Genomic DNA, 18,841 nt, shown 5'->3' with positions numbered 1-18,841 from the left:
TCAATGACACAAGTAAATATGTTTCACATTAGGAGGAGAAGTCGTGTCTAGAAAATCCTTAAGAAAACGATTATATCCAGATTCATAATGGAATATGAGTTATATCTTCAAATAATGTCTTTGGAATTTCTTGAAGGATATTCTAGAATGGATGAAACATGTTCCCACATTATGTATATACCGTGACTAGCATAGAATTTCAAGTATAATGGTAAGTTGAGACATATACATCATCGACATTATACCATAAACAACTGATCTCAAATCGAGTTATCTCTATTGATTTTGTAAAATCAAAGGATACTATTATGGATTCGCTACCCAAAAGGTTAAACCGAGATCAAGTTAAGAAAACTTCTATAAGAATGAGACTAAAACCTATGAAATTTAAAGGCTTTATGTGAAGGAGAACCCTACTTTGTTGATTAGAGATCCCAAAATCTAGGTTCAAAGGGAAAGGGACAACCTAATTGCATAAACCATGTACAGTCACTTTGGAGGTTTCTTATCCCAAGTTGGTTCCTATGATGTAAACAATGATCAAAGTGGTATAGGCTAAGCAAAGCTTTTAATGAGCATTGTGTGATGTGGTGAGCCAAGCAACATAAGTCACCTATGTGAAAGTGAAATGAGGCTGCTTCAAAGAGACTATTAGGCATAGTTCTTTCAAACTCTTGCAAAACTAGGCGATATATATGGCTTTAAGGACATACCCATGAGAACTAAATTATTGTCATAGGGGTAGTTGTGAGAAGTATGTCATCGTTTACACAAACAACATAATAGTTCAAGGACATCATATAAATTTATTTAGCTAGTAAAGTAAATGTACTATCACAAGGGAAGGTTCAAAGGAGCACACCTGCCTATCCTATGCAACTATCGATCGTATAGACTATTACCACACCATGTCAAAATGTTTTGATAAAATCATCAATTTCATTCATGTAGGGGATTGTTGGGAAAAATGATGAATTTAATTGATGGATTTAATGTTTATATTAAATTCATGTTCATTTTAACTATTGCAAATTAAAAGATATTTTTAATTTGAATATTAGTAGGACAATTACTCTTTGAATATGTCAAATTAAAAGGTATATATTATTTATTTAACTTTGAATATTAAAGATAATTATATACTTTTGAATCTTTCAAATTAAAATAATATATTTTTATGTTTGAATAGTAAAAGGTTTATATATCTGTTGAATATTTCAAATTAAAAGATATTATTATCTGTTTAGATTTGAATATTAAAAGATTGAGTAAATCTCTCTTGGAAATTCCCAATAAATACTGAGTTAATATGCTAGGTTAAACACAAAATTTTAGATTTCAGAATTCAAAATCTTGAAAATGTTTTCTTTTCCATTAATTTTCTGGTGATAGACGAATGCAAGGATAGTTCATGACCTCTGCAGCTGTGCTACTGTAGCTGATGATCTAGTTGATGTATCCTAGAAGAAAGACGACCAACAAACTCAAGCACCAAAAGAGTGACCAAAAATATGTCTTAAGGAAACTGTGTAGCGACAGACCTCAGCCGTTTCTGATCAATGGATCAATAAAAATGAGTATTTTATTTCCATATATTTTTTATTTGGTTTTAAGAAGTTTAATTTCTTTGTTTTATTTTCTTAGGCTCGATTTCATTTCAGGTTGTTACTTTGTGTAAAAATCTCAAGATAGAGTAAACTCGTTCATTCTCTTTAATTTTATAATGATATTATCATCATTATTAATTTTCTATACTATTCTCGAATTAATGCGTTTTCTAACAGTATTTTAGTAAAATATTTTTTTTATTAAAATTACTTGAGTTTAGGTATTCCAATATTACCTTAAAAATGATTGGTGGCGACTCTCATTTTTTCACCAAATCATTTAAAAAAAACATCGTCAAGCACTGGCACACAAAAGTCGTCTCGACAACTTGACGACTCTACTGGAAACTTTTGTTTTGTTTAAACAAAAAGACAGTCAAGCCACAAGTCGATAATCTATGTTTTAAATTTAGAAATTTTGAGTTCAGATTTATTTATTTTACTTTTCATTATGTTCTTTTTAAAACCGATTTTTTTTCTCTCTCTTGTTACAAGTTTTTCTTATTTGAATATAAATAGAATTGTTGCATATCATAAGTTAAACACAAGCTTTGTCCTATATCGAAGAATACTATTTTTTTGTGTAGGTCTGGTAGAGTACTTCCGGAAAACATTCTTCATGTCTTCAAGGATACTATTTTCCTTTGATAAATTTTTAGTGATGTGATCCTCTTAACTGAATTCGATCCGCAAAGTCTGTAGTGGGTCAGGATCGAAGTTCTTATTTAGCTTAGTAGGTTATAGGGACAGTTTAGGTGCATTTTTTTGGAACCTTACCGTCTTATAGAGAATTTAGTAGTCCACCCCACTAGAGGCATGTGAAAACCTTAAGAGAACTAGAATGCATGAAGTTAAGACTTTAAATTTCTATTTATATATGTTTCCTTCACATTGTTTATTTATTTACGAATTGTATATGGTTATTTTAATTTTATTAATTTACGTTTCTTGTGCTTATTATTTTAATCTTATTACCTCATTTTCCTCTCTTTTGTTTACTTGTGTTTCTTTTATTCATGCATAAACATAACATTAATTATCAACATTAGAAGGTTTTCAATACGACAACGTCACAAAAAAGATAAATAGAGTTAATTTCTATCTGCCTTGATGTATTGAGACATTATTTGTTTTTTGAAAGTTGTTTTATGATAATTACCTTGGAATTAATGCATTTCGCATATACATGACTTATCAGGGAAGCTATTGATTCTCAAATTAATAGGTTGCATTATAAAGCTTGCAATACGACAATTTCGCTTGATGAGGTAGATAAAAATGCGAAAGCGCAATAACGGTCCAAAAAGGTGCCCTCAGAAGCAACTAATGAAATCACATGAAGTTAGAATACGATCAGGGATAAACTCAGATTGAAGTAATGAAACTTAAAAGATACAGTAGAACAAGTTTTTCAATGACGCTACAACAATACTGATGATAATTCTAGAAGAAATGCTGGAAGAGAATGTCTAAGAAGGTGAAGCATTAAATCCGTACATCAAGCTAGAGAAAAAAAGGACATTGTAACTTAACGCAGGTGGGATCAGAAATCTCAATCAAGCCTAAAAACGTAACAAAACAGGACCATTATGATCCCAAAGTATTCCTCCAATTCCAGCTTCATTGTAACTACCTTGAACAACATCATCTACATTGAATTTTAACCATCCTAATCGTGGGAGCTGATCGGGAATCGGGCAGTGGCATACGGACGACCTTTGAGGGAATGACTACCATAGAGGGTATCTCAAAAAATCGTTAATTCAGACAAAAGATTCAGGCCATTTGCTCTTACACCTTTATCTAAAATTATATTTATTTGTGGATTATTTGTTTACTATTTTGGAATGATAATATAAATATCGATATCTATGTTTAATTATTTCATATCTAAAATTATATTTATTTATAGTTTGTTAGTTTATTACTTTATATTTTAATATTAATTGAATTATAAATGTATTTAAATTTAACATTAAAAGAATAAATCATATTATTTATGAAATAACAAAGGGTAAAGTATACAAATGGTCTCCGACTATAGGACGTTGTTTTGTTGAGTTCATCGACTATTAAATGTTATAAAACAATTTCTGATTATAATACATTATTTTGTTGAGTCATCCGACTATTAAAAGCTATAAATGGTTAACAAACTCTTAATATGTTTCAAATTTTCTCTTTTCTATTAAAAAATTGACTCTCCGTTTATATTATTTTGTCGAGTCCCAAAATTGTTTGAATCATATTTTTTGAACCGACTCTCCGTTTACATTATGATGTCGAATCAGTGCTTGAAACATTATGCCGTTAAGTCAGTGCTTGAAAGCAACACCAATACCAATATATATCAATAAAATATGATTTTATTGTATCATAATCAACATATTAACTTCTAACTAAGAAAAACGTAATTTTTTTAACAGAAAAGGACAAACTTGGAACATATGAATAGTTATATGACTATTTGATAACTTTTAATAGTCGAAAGACTCAACAAAACTTTGTCGTATATTTGAAGGACTATTTTATAATTTTTATAGTCGAAGGACTCAACAAAATAACATCTTATAGTTTGGGGACTATTTTTATACTTTACACAATAATAAAAGGCATAATAACAAAATTAACCCTCAATATTTACACAAATGATCACTTTATTCTCTATTTTTGTTAGAGCATTTTACGCCCAAATATTTTATTTAGAGCAAAATATCATCTGGTTGGATTAAAATCGTTAGTTGACTAACGATCGATGCTTCTTACTGACGTGACATGTTTACATTTAATGCCACATCATTAAAAATAATTATTTTAAACTATTTTAAATATATTTTTATAAATGTATAGGTAATTAATTATAATTTATTTTAAAAATATTTTTTATGACATCACATGGACCTACCACTATTTATTAATTAATTAACTATTTTTATCTTATCAAATGATCGTTTTTGCAAACGTAATAAATAGTTTTATTATTATGCCATAATAAAAAAGACTATTTAGATCGGAATCATGCCCGAATGGACTTAGAAATTTTGAGATCTTCCGAAAAGCGGGACCTTGCCTTGAGCGCCTTGCTTTATGCAGTATTCATTGACAACAAAATAGTAAGTCGAGTGAAATCCAAAATCAAGAGGAGAAATGCGAATCGTCCCAGGTTCTGCGGATAATCGAGATGCCGAATCACTGTTCCGCGCCAACCCCATCTCCGAAATCCGCAATGTCGAAGCCTCCACCAACAAGCAGATCGAAGACAAGAAGGAGGACCTCCGGCAGCTTGTTGGCACCCGCTACCGTGACCTCATCGATTCCGCCGACTCCATCCTTCATATGAAATCAGCTTCCGAATCCATTTCCTCCAACATCTCTTCCATCCATCTCTCTATTCGCTCCCTCTCCGTCTCCGCCTTGGATCACCGTCACCAAAACTCCAAACCCCGCCTAACACCACTGCTACTCGCATTCGCATCTATGGGATCGCCTGCCGGGTCAAGTACCTGGTGGACACGCCGGAGAACATCTGGGGCTGTCTCGACGAGTTCATGTTCTTGGAAGCGGCGGCCAGGTATATCCGTGCCAAGCACGTCCATTCCAACTTGATGCTACCGGATAGTGATTTGGACCACAACATCTTGTCCAATTTCCCCCTGCTTCAGCACCAGTGGCAGATTGTTGAGAGCTTCAAGGCTCAGAACTCCCAGAGGAGTCGTGAGAGGTTGTTGGATCGTGGCCTGCCCGTCGTTTCGTATGCGGATGCCTTGGCTGCTGTTGCCTTCATCGATGATCTGGATCCGCCTCAGGTTTTGGGCTTGTTCCTTGAAGCCAGAAAAACTTGGATATTGCACACATTGAGTGCTTCTGTTGGTAATGCTGATGCTACCTCTTCTGTTTCCATTTCTGCTTTTTGTGATGTTTTAAGCATAATTCAGATGACCGTAGCTCAGGTAGGGGAGTTGTTTTTGAACGTTATGAATGAATTGCCTCTATTTTATAAGATTCTTTTGGGTTCTCCCCCTGCTTCTCAGTTGTTCGGTGGGATTCCAAATCCTGATGAGGAGATCAGGCTGTGGAAATCTTTCAGGGATAAATTAGAGTCTGTAATGGTTGTGCTCCATAAAACTTTCATTTCTAGCACTTGTTGGAGTTGGTTGAGGGATTGTGGAGCACAGATCACCAGTAAGATTAATGGGAGGTACCTCATTGATGCCATACCTAGTGCCCAAGAGCTTAGAACTGCTGAAAAATTGATTAGGCTGACAATGGAAAGCAAGGAGGTTTTGCAGGGGAGTTTGGAATGGCTTAAAACTGTATTTGGGTCTGACGTCGAGTTGCCTTGGTATAACATCCGGGAACTTGTTCTGGAAGGTGATTCGGATCTTTGGGATGAGATATTTGAAGATTTTTTTGTCAGGAGGATGAAAATGATAATTGACTCAGGGTTTGAGGATCTGACCAGAGATGTCAATGTGTCAGATTCAATCCACACTATTGCGGCAACTCCTGGTGAGAAGATTGATTCTGAGACATATTTGTCCAGGCCTTCTGCAGGTGGTGGGGTTTGGTTTACAGAATCTAATAGCTGTAAGAAACTTGGTCCACTATTGGGAAGTAGAGCACTGCCTGAGGAAGATAATCTCCAAAGTTGTCTCAATGCGTATTTTGGTCCTGAAGTTAGCCAAATTAGAGATCAAGTGGACAACCGCTGCAAAAGCGTTCTTGAGGATTTATTGAGTTTCCTAGAATCTTCCAAGGTATCTGTGAGGTTGAAGGATCTAGTTCCCTATCTGCAGAACAAATGTTACGAAAGTGTGTCATCTATATTGAAAGAACTCAAAACTGAGCTTGATATTTTGTACACTGCCATTGGAAGTGAAAACAAGGAAGGTGATTCAATGCCTCCTCCTATAATTGTTGAGAGATCTCTTTTTATTGGGAGACTCTTGTTTTCATTTGAGAACCACACCAAACACATTCCTGTGATTCTTGGCTCTCCACGGTTCTGGGTGGAATACATATCTCCCGCAACTTTTGAGAAGAAACCTTCCTTATTCTGGCAATCTAAATCTGTCAACAGTTCTCCTTTCTTTGACAGCCTTGGAAGGCAGATGCTTTCTAGTTCTCAGAGGCAAAGTTCGTATGTTACTGCTGCATTGCTCGGAGCAAATGATAGTTCAAGCCCAAAACTGGAGGATCTTTGTAAGATTATGGGAGAGCTGCGTATTAGAGCTTATAGCTTATGGATATCATGGCTATCTGATGAGCTTTCAGTTATTCTCTCCCGAGAGCTTGGAATAGATGACGGGTTATCTGCAACAATTCCCTTAAGGGTAACTATTTGCTGGACCATTTCTTTAGTATGCTTGAGAAATGGGGCTATACAGGAAGGATTTAGGAACATGATTAATCAAAGTTGGAACTCGATAATCAGGGTCTATGAATATGGAACAACTTCATATAATGGTCCAATTTAATAATGGTCCAATTTATACCAGGGTTGCTGTACTATTAGTTCAAGCTTTTGTACAGTTAAACCCCATCTAGTCCTAGCTATTCAAACTTAATAATAGATCACATCACATGCTAGTTACATAATCACTTAATAAATTCAAATCTAATTGCTAACTATTAAGTAAACACGAAACATGCAAAAATTGTACAAAGATAACCAATTCAAATAACTTCTTGAATAATTCTACATCATAGAAGTGTTTCTGACATGAGGAGGTTATCGATAAATATACATTCATCGTTTATTTTCAATACTTTGAGGTGTTTCTCAAGCTTCTTGAGATTGGCCTTCATACTTACTTTTAACATGCAAGATTTATATTTCTTCTGCATGTATGCAATCCACTCACAGACACACCATTCGATATTTTTTTTCATGTTTTACTTTCTTCTTTGGCATATAAAATCACAGAAACGACATATGAATGCAACAAAACAGTTCATTGGTCATTGGATGAATGAAATTTTAGAATCTTGCCAAGAATGGTTTTGCACTTTTCCTCATCTCTGGAATCTTTAAAACTTTTGAACACTATTGCTGAGGTTTGATTGGTATTAATATCTTTTAGACAATCATCTATTCAAATTAAAATTGTTTATTTGATTAATTTAAGTATATGCTTTTAGGCTTGTTAGGCCCCAAAATAGAAGTATGTTTATTGTAAGTATATTCATTTATCTAGTATTCCTTTTAAGCGTATTCATTTATCTTTTATTTATTGTTCAGGGTTGGGAAGAGATAGTTGTCAAGCAAGAACAGTCTGATGAGGGGGCATCAGAGATGAAAATATCACTCCCCTCTATGCCTTCTCTCTATGTGATCTCCTTCTTATGTCATGCATGTGAAGAAATTCATAGTATTGGAGGCCATGTTCTCGACAAATCAATTGTGCAAAGGTTTGCGTTAAGCCTTATAGAAAAGGTAAGTTTGTCTTGCATCATGCGCTTTGATTATTCTAGTAACTCTGCAATAGTCTTTTTGCTGTAGCCTGTATAATTACTTTCTTGATGGTGTTATTTCTGAAATTCCTTTTCTTGTAAACATATACATTAAATCCTTAATTTACAGTTTATTTGTTGTAACTGTAATTGTTATACTGCATATAGTTAGATCATTGTTTCTTAACTTGCAGTTGTCATCCGTTGAGGATCCTTTTTATATGCAGGTCCGTGCCATATGGTTTTTGACGTATATAGTTTGTTTTATTTTTGGGGTTTTATTACTATAAGAGCAGATGACCATTTGACTTGCTGTTTATTTTTTGAATACTAGAATTTGGTACAACCTTGATGATGTCAGTTGTTTCTCTTTTTAAAGAAATCTTAATAATCAAGTTATTTATTTATTTTCCCTTGGGTTTTGTAAAATTTTAAAGAGGAATAAGGGAATCTAGTAAATCAGTATCTTGTTTTTAATACATATCTTTTTCATTTTTCTTGCGAAAGTTCGTTTGGTTTTTTTGCTTGTTTCTGTCAGACTTATGTGTTAGTGTGGACTTAGATTGATTTAGAAGTTTAATGCTGTCTTGTTGCTCATGTTTAATGTGAAAGAAATTATCTTTTATTTGAAAGTGATTTTCAATTTCCAATTTCCAATCATAAGATTAGATGTCCGTCAATCGTAATAAATGCCAAAGTGAAGAAACTGATGCTGACAGTGGTAAGTAGAATATTAAGGTTATAGTGGATATAGTAAATCACAGCGGGCTCAATGTTTTTATGTGGCCATTGGCGAATTCCAGTTGGTTGGGGTTGAAGCAATTGATTCGAAATGAGTGTATTCGGAATATATAGGCACAACAGCTCAATGATAACATTCTTGAAGAGTTATAGTGTTACTTCTATGCATTTACTTTGTTCCACTTGTTTTGAGCCACTGCTGAGAGGCCACTTATACTTTGCCTATGTTGGTTTGCATTTCTCTCTCTCTGGGGTGGAGATGCAGTGTTGTTCTAGCCGGTGCATTGTTTCAATGTTTATCTCGGATTACAATTTGTTAAATTACTGCAACTGGCTCATTGTAAAAGATGTGTATTAAAAACAAGATACTGATTTCCCGTCTGGAAGCTTGTCCCCCTTTCCCTGGTTCGAATCACCTTGGGCACAAGTTTGTCCATATATATTTATTGGAGCAACTTTTTGACTTTGTCATGTGAGAGAAGCTGCTTCTCTCTAGAGCCCCGAGCCCAAGCGTTTTTAAAAATTATTTTCTCCATCCACATCCACTGTCCTGTCCACTGTCCGTCGCCGCCGTCAGTCGTCCGCCGCTACACTCCGACCTCCGTTTGACGCCTTTTTTTCCTGGAAATATCATCTACTCACGGTGATTCCAAATCTGGGCTTAGATTTGCGATAAAGTCTTTCAATCGACGTAGATCTACTTGCCAAAATTACAAGACAGCACAAATTTGGGCTTAGATTTGTGATTCCAAATTGTTGCTGTTCTGCCCCAAGACAACACGTGAATCATCAAGATTGGCGACAGAGTTCCAACACAGATAACAACCAGGCAGCTGGATCCAACAGCTGCGATTTGCGGTTTCATAGGCCACTGTTTTGGTAACGAGGGACATAAAAACCTCTTCTGTTGCTTGATATGCTTTCCGTATCAAATCAACCGACATCCATTGTTGCTCTGAAGTGATTCCGAAAATTACAAATATCACCGGTACCAAACTTTCTGTTCTTCTCCTCCGCCATCACAGTCTCTAGACACCGTGCCCGCTGCCACCTCCGGTAGCCGTTGACATCGGATCAGGAGCTCTTCTTTCACCTTCATCACAGTTAATCAACACCAAGTTTCGTATAAAAAACTTTGTTTGATTCGTTCCGGTTCCAGTTATCTTGATTTGAGTTTTGGGTCCCTTCTCCACATAATCGATTGAGATCAGTTCGGCGTAGAATGTATCGATCTCCTATGGCAGCCGTTAGATCGTTTCGGATCCGAGGTAGGTTGCTCCCGGGGTTATACAATGCCTTCTCACCTTTGGGATTAGCCAAAGGAAAGGTCAGACTTCGGTTAATGGCTTTGCCCGAGAGATCCGAATCAAAGATGGCGACTAGGAGGAGACAACAGGTTTTCCAATCACAACCGGATAACAAAACTCGAGTCGATTTTTACCAAACGAATCATCATAGGCCTTCGGTTTCCTACGGTGTTGCAAAGGAAAATGTTAATGATGGGTCTGGTGGGAATCGGAAGCAGCCAGTGACAGGTGGTGGTAATCGAGGACAGGTGAAGTTGAGATCGTCTGAGGAAATGCTTTTGAGATCCCGATTGGAGGCTAAGTTGGCGACTGAGGATACATTTTTTGTAAGGAAAATGACTGATGTTGACCAAGATGAAACCAAAGAGTTCACCAAAAAGGGGTGTTCCGATGACAATTGTACTGCAGTAGTAAGAGGAAAGAGAATCGGGTTTCATAATTGGTGGAAGGAAGGCCACCCAAAAATCCGTAATGGGTACAGAAGTGGTTGCTTCACGCTATTTATTGAAAATTTACCAGAGATGATCCATTGGAAGAGGTTTGGATCTTTATTTTGCACTCATGGTCGGGTTATTGATGCTTTCATTCCAAACAAAAGAAATTCGAAAGGGCTTCGCTTTGGTTTCATTCGTTTTGCAACAATCGAAGAAGCAAGGAAAGCGATCTCAGAAATGAATGGATCTCATATCGACGGGAGCAAAATTAGTGTATCTTTGACTAAATTCAAACCTCGACAGTCTTTTGGAGAAAGACCTCTACATCTCTTCAACGTAAATCTGGGATGAAAGGTGTTTCGACGAATAAGCATTGTGAAGTTGAAGGTGTTATTGACGAAGATAAACTTCACGTGTTGAGTAAATGTCTAGTGGGATGGTGCAAGGAATTTATCAAAATCGGTAATCTCGCTAGTCAAATGCAAGCCAAGGGCCTCACTGGTTTCTCGTTAATGAGAGCTACTGGAAATGCAATATTAATGATTTTCGAAGACTCTGCTTCATTAAGAAGTGTGAAGAACGATAAATCAGAGACTCTCGCAAAGTGATTCTCCAGAGTCGAAACTTGGTCAGAGAGTTTGGTAGTGGAGTGTCGTCGAGTGTGGTTAGTTTGCGAGGGTGTTCCTTTTCACTCTTGGAATTGGGATACTTTCAAAAACATTGCAGATAGGTGGGGTTTTTTTATTAGCAATCGACGAAAGCTGTCAGTCACCATCATCTTTTGATCGGACAAAAATTCAAGTCCTAACAAAGGCTCAGGTGAGAATTGATGAGACGTGAGAATTGAAGGTCGGTGACAACTCCTTCAAAATCAAGGTGCATGAGATTGATCCTTCATTCAAACCAAACTCTTGGGTCTCTGAAGAAGTCGATTCTCATTAGATCTCGTCTCTTCAATTGTGGCTTTGATTTTGTTTAAATGGTTGCAAGTGTTGGTTTTCTTTTATGTTATGTTCTTTTGCGTTGTTTTTATCATATTGTTGGAGGTGTAACTTACAAATAGGGTGATTGTCGATTGTGGTTTTGGTTGAGGATGTGAGAGTTTAAGGTGTTTGTTGTAATGGTGTATATCACCATAGGTGGATATTTAGTGTTTTCTTATGTATTGGGTATTATTATTAATAAACTATGAGGTACTCTTTTCTTCCTTCCAATGTTCGTTAACATACTTCTTAGTATGTGGACGAATACGAAAGTAGTTTTTAATGAGACCTCCAACTTCTATCAAAAAAAAAAAAAAAACAGCATCGGCAACCATGATTTGTGACTTGAAAACTAGATACGATTTCTATGTTTACATTAACTTGAAAGAAAATTACTCAGTGCTTCTGTATGGAGTATTAAATGATTTCTTTAAATGAAATTATGCTTCTCTCTTGGGAAGTTTCATATGATGGTAGGAAAGTTTCTTTTAAAAAAATATTGACTAGCTCCAAATTATGTTTTGCTTAATTTCTCATTTGTTTCTATTCTTGTTGGGTAAATTTGTTTCTATTCATCATGTAGGTCATTTCAATTTATGAGAACTTTCTCTCTACTAGAGAAGCCGATGGAGCTCGACTGTCGGAGAAAGGAATTTTGCAGGTCTTGTTGGACATAAGGTTTGCTGCTGATGTTCTTTCTGGGGGTGATTTCAATGTAAATAAAGAGTTATCTAGAAAATCGAAGTCTAAATCATCATTCAGAAGGAAGCAGGATCAAATTCAGGTTAAGTCTGTTGTTAGAGACAGTGTTGATGGGCTGATCTATTCTCTTTCGCAAAAGTTGGATCCTATTGATTGGCTGACGTAAGTGTCTCCATAACTTTTTACATGAACATAAATTCCCAATGTGCCATCTGCTCTCTGGATAATTCCTTTTGAACGCCTTTTCGCCTATCAATTTATGTTTCAGAGCCATTATTTTAACTTGTAAACGTTTATGTGTTTCATTTATGTTGTTAGGATTAAGGCATAACCGCATGTGTCTTTTCTGATTAATGGTTGTTTTCTAAATAATTTAAGGTATGAGCCATACTTATGGGAGAATGAGAGGCAGTCGTACCTCCGGCATGCTGTGCTCTTTGGATTCTTTGTTCAACTTAATCGGATGTATACAGATACAGTACAGAAACTCCCAACTAATTCTGAATCGAATATCATGAGATGTTCTGTGGTTCCTCGTTTCAAATACCTTCCAATCAGGTCCATATTTTTGTTTATTTATTTATTTTGCCAGTCTTCTTTTCACTTTGTCTATGTATAATACTATCTTGTGTTATTTATTGCCGTATATGAATTTCCTGTAATTTATTGTTGGTCATGTAGTGCTCCAGCACTGTCTTCTAGAGGGAATAATGGGAAACCTAATACGGCTGCCACCAATGATATTACTTCAAGTTCCTGGAAAGCTTACACGAATGGAGAGCTTTCCCATAAAGGTGATTTGGATGATCATCAGAGTTTTGGTGTTGCAACGCCATTCTTAAAATCTTTCATGCAGGTGATGCTATTCATCATTTTTCCCCCGTTTAATATGGTTCTTTCTAATTCCCACTGCCATTCGAATGAGAACTTTTCATAAGGAAGTAGTGTATACTTCAAGAGCATGCTTGCCTATGCCCATAGATTGGTTTGGTTTTATTTTAACCTGTCTACTTTCACCCTTTGTGGTTTTACCATTCCGCAAATCGCACCGCGTAATTTTTTGTTTTGTTTCTAATTTGCACTTAGCACTCTGGGGTTTCATCATGTTGTTATGTTAAAGTTGCTTGTTACGAAACTGTATGGTATTTAGGCATATTTGATGCTTTGGCATATTAAATCTTGATGATGATACTGAATTCCCTTGGATTGGCCTTGGCAGGTTGGCAGCAGATTCGGAGAGAGCACATTAAAACTGGGATCCATGTTAACGGACGGACAAGTGGGCATATTCAAGGATCGATCTGCAGCTGCAACGTCAACCTTCGGTGACATTTTGCCCGTGCAAGCTGCCGGACTTCTTTCTTCCTTTACAACCCCCAGATCAGATTATTGATCTCTGCTGGAAATTTCCGACCTCGACGGTACCGAGTGATATAGTTTGAATTTGAATTTGCAAGTTGAATCCCAAAGAGTGTAAATGCTCGGTTTTCATATTACCGAAATCGGCACAGTTGTTTTATTAACCATCTTAATGCAAAGAATAGTAGCTTTCTATGTCAAAGAAGAGTTTAATCAAGGTGAGTAGATCTAGATCTCTAAATTTCATTATCCCAACTTGAATCTATATGATATAATATAATGCTCGTTCCTACATACATACATACATAAATACATGCATACATGTAAATATTGACTAGCATGGTGCTAACAATGATGAGTACGTGTATGCTATACTATAATGCTCCTACGTACATGCATACAGATATATATTGATGATATATATAAATTCTTACACCACTTCAAATCATTTAGAATTTTTCACTTTAGGTAGGGGTACAAATGAACCAATCTAGAAAAAATAAAGTTACGTTCGTTTAAATTTTTACTATTGTGTTCGTGTTTGTTTATTTCTTTATTTTTTTGAAAGTATTTATAATTGTTCGTTCAATGTTCATGAATATGCATGTGAACATGTTCGTATAACTTTCATGAACAAGTTCATTTTACCTTCGCTAAAATGTTCGTTAAAATTTGTTTAAAGTTTGACAATCATCACTCACTTTTATTTTTGAGTAAATTATACTATTGATCACTTAACTATTTAAACTCTTTACTTTTGTTATTGATATTTTAATTTTGTCAATAAGACCATCTAACTATTTAATTGTTTCAATCAAGCCACTAGCCTTTAACCGTTGACGGAAATGATGACATAATTATATATTTAATCCTTATTATTTAAATATGCTATCAATTTGGTCATAAATTATATAAAATTTAATAAATTAATCGTTCAATTAGTAATGACACGTGTCACCATAAAATTTGAGGAAATTAAGTTAGAAGATGTAAAATTTGGATATTGGGCAGACTCGAGCATTTGTCACGCGAATGAAGGATACACAATGGAGCCACTGAACTAAGACCATCATTTTTTATTATATATATATATATATATATATGTTACCCTAAAAAATTTAAAAATTAATATTTGTATATTTTTAAACTAAATTAATATTTTTTTCTTTTTACATTTACAATTTAATGATTATATATATAATTTAAATTGAGTATTTTTAAATTAATTAAAAAAATATTTTTTATTAAATATAGAATGTATAGAAAATATAAATGATTCAATTTATATTTAAATGTATGATTCATTTATATTTTCTATATATTTTATTTTTCTTGTATAAACTAGTATTTAAAATATGTTTATATTTTAATAAAAATATTGCAATATAAGAATAAAAATATATTTATATAAATTTATATTTATATTTAAATGTAAAAATAAAAATATATTCATATATTTAAATGTATGAATCTTTTATATTTTATGAAATTTTAATAAGAAATTAAAATTATTAATTATATTAGAAATACTCAATTTAAGATTATATATATAATCTTGAATTATAAATATGAAAAAAATAGAAATATTAAATTTAGTTTCAAAAATATAAAAACATTATTTAAAAAAAATGTTGTATCAACTAATATTAAAAAAATATATGAAATCATCATACTATTTTTCAAATATAAGATTTTTTTATTGTAAAAAATTATAATATTTTTCCCGTCATTTATTGCTTTCAAATTTTTTATTTGGCCCAAGTTCAAATCTCATTATTTCCATTTTTTCTTATTTTTTTCTGGCATTTGTTATACTATCAATATACATATTATAGTGTATTCCTTAATACAAATGATGATGACCTCCTTCTGCGTGAGCCATTCAGCCTGACACCCAAATTTTTACACCTTCTTTGTAATTTAATTTTCCTCCAATAGGATGGTTACACATGTCACTATTTGATTGAAGAAAAATTATTTAATTAAATAAATTGAAAATAATAAAAAATCTTCCAATCAAGTAGTAACACGTGTCATGATCATGTGTTGACACATGTCAGATCTTAATTGAAGGGTTAATTTATTAAAGTTTATTTAATTTAGTACCAAATTGATAGAATATATAAATATTAAGGACTAAATACATAATTATGTCAATTTCTTTTAATTGCCACATCATCATTTCGGTAAACTACTAACAGCTAGTGGTTTAATTGAAACAATTAAATAATTAGGTGATCTGATTGATAAAATTGAAAGATCAATGAAAAAAGTAAAAGGGATAAATAGTGATCAATATAGTTTACCCTTTATTTTTTATTTGAAGTCAAAGCAAACTGGTGAAATTATGCCACTAGTTCTTAATTCCCATAGGTTTCACAGTTTGAACTCTAAAGTTCACACTATGTTCAATTTAATTCATATCTTCAACAATATTTAAAATGCAAGAAAATAAAAGGAAAAATGAGAACTGAGCAAATAATCCAATAAACGAGCCAATAATTTAGTTTGTTCGAGAATATAAACGAATCAAACAAAAATTTATTCGTGTTCTTTCGTTTATTAAATGAAATAAAAAAATTGTTCATACTCACTTATTTAGCTTAATAAACAAACATAAACAAACTTTATACGAATGATTATCTAACAGTTTGTTGAATGTTATGTTGATTTACACCAATAATTTTAGGATCTATCTTAATGTATCAAACAAGGGGAATTTGATATATCCCAAGTCAGTAAATTTCTTACAAACTTGCTTTCATTTTCTAAAAGACGATGTAGTTTTGGATATTAATTCCAGATGCGGGGCATTCCAACTTGAGGTAAATAGCTTTGGTTCTGATCTTGCTTCTCCAAAGCTTTCACTTTAAGTATACAGCTTGTTCAGATGATTCAGCACAGGTTTAATCACAAGGTGAGGATTCCAAGCAATCATCAACAATGGGTGTTTGTGTTTCGGCCGGCATGTTCGGTTTGGTGCCGGTGAACAATCCTATTTTGATGTAATAATAATGCAGTAATTTAAATCCAAACCAAAAGATTTGAATAACAAAATGTGATATTAATATTTTGAAAATTTTAGTATTAAATACAAAGTTTTTCTTCATTACCCCGTGTAATTATACTATTTTAAGGGTAAATTACACGTTTGATAATTGAACTTTACTCTCTTTCCCATTTCACTCATTGTACTTTCGATTTTTCAATTTACTCATTGAACTTTATAGATTGAATTTTTATTGTCACTCATCCGTAAAATAATTAAACGACATTAAGACATGACGACTTACATCAAAACGAAGTCGTTTTAAATTCATAAAAAATTAAATTTTAGACTAAAATGATGTCGTTTTTATTAAAATGTGGTCATCATAAGCCGTTAATTATTTAACGGAGGAGTGACCAAAAAAACTCATTCTATAAAGTTTAGTGAGTAAATTGAAAAAATTGAAACTACGATGAGTGAAATATGAGAGAAAGTAAAGTTCAATTACCAAGCATACCATTTATAATTTTTTAACAGTCGCACCACCTACTCGATCAAAATTTTAACAACAAATGATTTGATTGGCACACTTAATGATATGCATCCGGTTGTGTTGTTCCAAATCATATGTGTTGTTAATCGATCGTGATTCTAGTAAGCGAATGAACTTATAACTTGAAATGCTGAAAATGACACTAGAAAGAAAATATAAGTAGATATAAAGTGAATGTTGATGCTTATTATGAATAAGAAAAGCAATGGAAATAATAAGGATGGATGATTGGATGGTAAGGGGGTAAAGGTTGTAGTATGGTAAGTGATGGTTTTGTAGTTTATGTGTAATGGAAAAATGAAGCGGGAAATAGTGATAATTGACGTGGATTGTGTAAGGATGAAAGCAAAGTGGATTGTGACCCACTAGCTATATGGAGTTAGGAACCAACAATATAAAATGATGGATTGAAATGGTATTGGATAGCACATGACCCTCTAGTTATATAGATCTAGGAACCAGATTTATAAACAAATGAAATGGATGAAGACCACAAGAGCAAACTTGAAGCCGATAAAGTTCTTCAAAAGAACTAGAAAGATCTCAAAGAGGATTTTTTATATATCAAAGTCGTCTGTTTACAATGAAAGGAAGGTACCTATTTATAGTGTTAATAGGCTGAATATTAAGAGTCTTTCTTACAAAGGAAGATGGGTGTTTCATCTTAATGGTGATGAATGCACTTAAATTGCTTGTCTCTTCTCTTCTACCTTAATGGCAAATAATTCTAGAGTAATTAGGATGAATTTGGACTTATTTTAGGCTGAATGTAGACACAATTTCTTCCGAAGGGAAGGAAGACTCTTAAACTTCCTTGGCTTGTTCACTTATGAAGGAATGAAGGATGAATGTGGACACTTGATATATGTAGACACTTAGACATCCAAAAGGGGAGTGTCTCTTGCTATTCCATACTCATCTTCAAGCCATTTAATCTTCTTGAATGTCATAAAGATATGAATTAAGAAGATCTTTATTGAATGTCTCCATGTAGAATGCAAAAAACCTCCAAAAGATGATAAAGAAGGACTTGAATGAAAGGCTTGAATGCTTGTCTCCCTTGTGGAAATAGTAAAGGCTCTCCTTTGGTTCAATGCTCATCCAAAATGTCCATGCACCTAGACACAAATGGGGTACACGTTCAAGCTAGAAAACAAACAAAAATAAACATGCCATGCAAAACATTAAAGGAGCTAGTTTGATTAATGAACTAGTTTAATGAAAGAACTTGTTTATTTATGGAACTAGCTTTATTGAATGAAAGCTTACTTTAATAAAGTTGCTTACTTAAAGAAACTACATGCTTTAAATGAACCTAATACTAATGAAGTATATGATTTGAATGAAATACCATGTTATTTATTCATGTGAATTTATGTCATGTAAACTTAAATACTCATGCAAATTCATGCACAAGTTAAAGATAGTAGTCCTCCTTCAAATTTGGTGTTTCCTTCCTCACGTTCAAAGCTTGACAAAATAAGTTCTCTATGGTTGTTTGGAACTTCTTAGCCTTGCACGTGTAATAGGTCCACTAGGGAACTCATCCGTGTCCTTGCCATTGGTGATCATATCAGTCCCTCCCTCTTTAAAACGATTTGTCCCCAAATTTTCATCTACATCATAGGGAGATAAGTCATATACTTTAAATGTTGCACTATCATTATACTCACTTGGGTGTTCCACTTGATACGCATTATCATTTATCCTCTT

At 33.7% G+C, this 18,841-nt stretch overlaps 1 pseudogene; it reads left to right on the top strand.

Moving 5' to 3' along the window:
* The first annotated feature begins 4,666 nt into the window (after nt 1-4,666).
* On the top strand, nt 4,667-13,633 carry LOC120209780 (annotated as a pseudogene).
* The last annotated feature ends 5,208 nt before the right edge of the window (nt 13,634-18,841 follow it).

Source organism: Hibiscus syriacus, unplaced genomic scaffold (genome assembly GCF_006381635.1).
Source record: "Hibiscus syriacus cultivar Baekdansim isolate YM2019G1 unplaced genomic scaffold, ASM638163v2 tig00020138_pilon, whole genome shotgun sequence".
Taxonomy (NCBI): domain Eukaryota; kingdom Viridiplantae; phylum Streptophyta; class Magnoliopsida; order Malvales; family Malvaceae; genus Hibiscus; species Hibiscus syriacus.
The sequence above is the reverse complement of the archived record's forward strand: the minus strand, read 5'-3'. Positions and strand labels throughout refer to the sequence as shown.